The 3,865-nt window shown below is 38.7% G+C and overlaps 1 pseudogene; it reads right to left on the reverse strand.

The window, feature by feature from the left end:
• Positions 1-2,080: 2,080 nt before the first annotated feature.
• LOC102137945 (heterogeneous nuclear ribonucleoprotein A1-like) lies at positions 2,081-3,378 on the reverse strand (annotated as a pseudogene).
• Positions 3,379-3,865: the final 487 nt, after the last annotated feature.

A 3,865-nucleotide genomic window follows, 5' to 3' on the forward strand; every position in this document is an offset into this window, starting at 1 on the left:
AGTATATTATAAAACCACAGTGATTAAATCAGTCTGCTCCTCATGCAAGGAGAATCAGACAGGAAATTCGATGTGCCTGCTCTGTGTTAGGCCCTCTATTATGCACTCTACATGAATAATCTCATTTCATTCGCATAACAGCCCTGCTTGGTAGGTATCATTTATGCCATCATTTTAGAAATAAAAACAAACAAACTAACCTGAGGCCTAGACACTTTCCCAAATTCAATCAACTATTATGTTGCAAAGACAGGAACTGAACTTTTAATGATAGACATAGCCACAAGGTTATATTCACTAACCATTTCCTTCTCACCCTGGGCACATAAGAAGACTACATTTCCAGGTGCACCTCTAGGTGTGGTCATGCGACCCATTTGGGCCATTCAAATGTTGTAGAGGTATGTGTGCCGCTTCTAGGCCTGACCCCTAAATCTCATGAGACCCACTGTTCCCCTACCCTCCTCATTGGTGCAGAAGATCTAGCAGATGATTCCAGGATCCCAGACGACTCTCAGGCCCCAGAAGGCAGTGGATTCACTAGACGGAAGAAGCTAGAACCCTAATTGCTGTGGCAGGACAGAAGCCCAACCCACCACCCAGAGAGGCTGTGACAGATGTGAGAAATACATCTTTTATTCTGTTTATTTCTCAGTTAATCTACTGAGCTTCGGAGTTGTTTGTATAACAGTCATTGCAAATTATCTTAATTCAAACACATACTCGCCAAGGTTTAAAAAACAAAAAGGACTCTAAATAAAATAAAGCTATGTTAGATTTTTTTGGGGGGGGCTCAAGAATTCCAAATTTAACCAGTGATTTTTTTAACCCCCTTGAAATTCTGTGAACTCAAGGCAATAATAACAGCAGCAGCCACAATGATAACTCACTGTAAGTGTTAAGTTCAATGAGTTTTGATAATTGTATAGTCATGTAACCACAATCAAGATCTCAAACATTTCCATCACCCCAAAAAGAGTTTCCTTGTGCTCCTCAAGACCTAGGTCTCAGGCAATGATATTCCTGCTACACTGGAGTTTTGCCTTGCCTTGAGTTTCATACATCTGGAATCACACAGGATTAAGGTTAAGTTTTTTAAAAACTTTAAAAAGCGTAACTTATTGTATAGGTACCATTTTTACAAATCATTCCATTCTCTGCACTTTTTATATTACCAACTTTAATTTTAGGCATATTATGGTATGTCAACACCAAACCAAGTAGGACCTATTTTGTTCGATGTTATTTAAAAAATAAAAGTTCTATGGGATTCTAAGTTTTAAAGTATTTCTCTCAGGGCTAACATTACACATACATGGAATCTGTTCATTAATTTATTTGATACTCATCCCAATAAACAACCACTGAAAATGGCTGACTTTCAACCTTTTGTGACTTCTGCTTAGCATAATGTTTTTGAGATTCTTCCATGTTGCTACATCTGTTAACGATTCGATCTCTTTAATTGCTGTGTTCTTCTTCTTTTCGGTAATGAAATCCCTAAATTCTAGTTGGGTACCTGGCTACCAGTTAGAGATTATATTTCCAGTATAGCTGTGGTACAAAATTCATTCCAATGAGATGTGGGCAGAAATGATATACCCAATTTCCAGGTCACTTTCTTATTGCCAGGTTGCTGGTCCTAGGGATTGCTATAATGAGAAGAGACATGTATCTATTAGGTCGGTGCAAAAGTAATTGCCATTTAAAAGTAAGGGCAAAAACCGCAATTACTTTTGCACCAACCTAATCTTATTTAAACCATTGTATTTTGAATCCCTGCAAAGTAGTTAGCTCAATGAGTGCACTCTCCATGGAGCAGGGCTATATTTTATTCATCTTTGTAACCTCACCATGACTTAGCTCAGTGGTTTATAGTCAGTGGCTGTTTATTGGGATGAATATCAAATAAATTAATGAACAAATCCTATATATGTGTAATGTTAGCCCTGAGAGAAATATTTTAAAACTTAGAATCCCATAGAACTTTTATTTTATTTATTTATTTATTTATTTTAAAAAGACATTTATTCAGCGTCACGATCAGACTATTACATTTAGCAATCAACAGCATGGGTGCAAAAAAAAAAAAAAAAATCTACATTAAAACCCTTTGTTGGAATGCTTTACACTTTCCACAGAACAGAAACTAAAATAACCTGTTATACAATTAGTCACAAATACAGTCCTCGAGTTTTTTGCCCATACACATGAGTATTTGTCTAAAACATGTCTTCTTTGTAGCAGCTAGGCCCTGCCACCACTGTGCTTGGCTGAGTTCACAAATCTGTTGTAACCTGTAGCTTACCTGTCACTTCTCTGGCTCTCCTCTCCTGCTAAGCTTTGTTTCCTAATTAAAATCTTCTGTCACTGCCATAGCTATTGCTGCTGCTGGAACCGCCATAGCCACCTTGGTTTCATGGTTTTGCAAAGTATTGGCCTCCACCGCCATAGGGGCCAGAGCTTCTGCCTCCAAAATTTCCTCCCTACACGGGTCCAAAATTTGAAGACTGATTGTTGTAATTGCCAAAATCATTGTAGCTTCCACCACCTCCAAAACTGCTTCCATCATTACCAAATCCATTATAGCCATCCCCACTGCCACCATATCCACCACCACCACGGCTGCCACCAAAGCCACCACGACCACTCAAGTTTCCTCCACAACCGAAGTTGTCATTCCCACCGAAACCACCTCCATGACCACCACCAAAGTCTCCAGAACCACTTCGACCTCTTTGGCTGGAGGAAGCACTAGCCATCTCTTGCTTTGACAGGGCTTTCCTAACTTCACAGTTGTGGCCATTCACAGTATGGTATTTCTGAATGACAATCTTATCCACGGAGTCATGGTCGTCAAAGGTTACAAAGGCAAAGCCCCTTTTCTTGCCACTGCCTCGGTCAGTCATGATTTCAATCACTTCCATTTTTCCATACTGTTCAAAATTATCTCTTAGGTGATGTTCTTCAGTGTCTTCTTTAATGCCACCAACAAATATCTTTTTCACAGCTAAGTGGGCACCTGGTCTTTGAGAATTTCCTCTTGAGATAGTTCTCTTTGTTTCCACAGCTCTTCCATCCACCTTGTGTGGCCTTGCATTCATAGCTGCATCTACCTCCTCCACAGTGGCATATGTGACAAACCCAAAACCCCTGGAACGCTTGGTGTTTGGATCTCTCATTACCACACAGTCCGTGAGCGTTCCCCATTACTCAAAATGGCTCCTCAGGTTCTCATCAGTTGTTTCAAAGCTCAACCCTCCAATGAAGAGCTTCCTCAGCTGTTCGGGCTCTTTAGGAGACTCTGACTTAGACATGACGGCAGGGAGAAGAGAGACTTTAACGATGCTTCTTCGGCGGCATCCACGGGCAGAAAGCAGAACTTTTATTTTTTAAATAGCATAGAAGGAAAGAAGTCCTACTTGGTTTGATGTTGACATACCACAATATGCCTAAAATTAAAGTTGGTAATGTAAAAAGTGCAGAAAATTGAATGATTTGTAAAAATGGTACCTACCTAATAAATAATGCTTTTTTAAGTTTTTAAGCATTATAGAATCATAAAACAATCCAGGATGAATTATAGATTAACTATTTAAACTAATTTGACATTCAAATTTATACTTTCATTCTTTCAAAAAGAACACTTATCAACTTCCAAATTAGCTAAAACATACCTATAACAATTAACTGGAAATATGTGTTTCATAAAAAGTAAGCAACACTAAACAGAGTACAGCTTGATCCTCCTTCGAAAGAAGCCCGATTTCTCGCTGACAAACCTGGTCAAAACAATTTGTAAATCTATCCTGCATCCCTTGGAAAAATTAGCTGTGTGAAAAAATATAATTACTTTTAAAATTTT

This window comes from Macaca fascicularis, chromosome 9 (assembly GCF_037993035.2).
Source record: "Macaca fascicularis isolate 582-1 chromosome 9, T2T-MFA8v1.1".
In the NCBI taxonomy this organism is placed as follows: domain Eukaryota; kingdom Metazoa; phylum Chordata; class Mammalia; order Primates; family Cercopithecidae; genus Macaca; species Macaca fascicularis.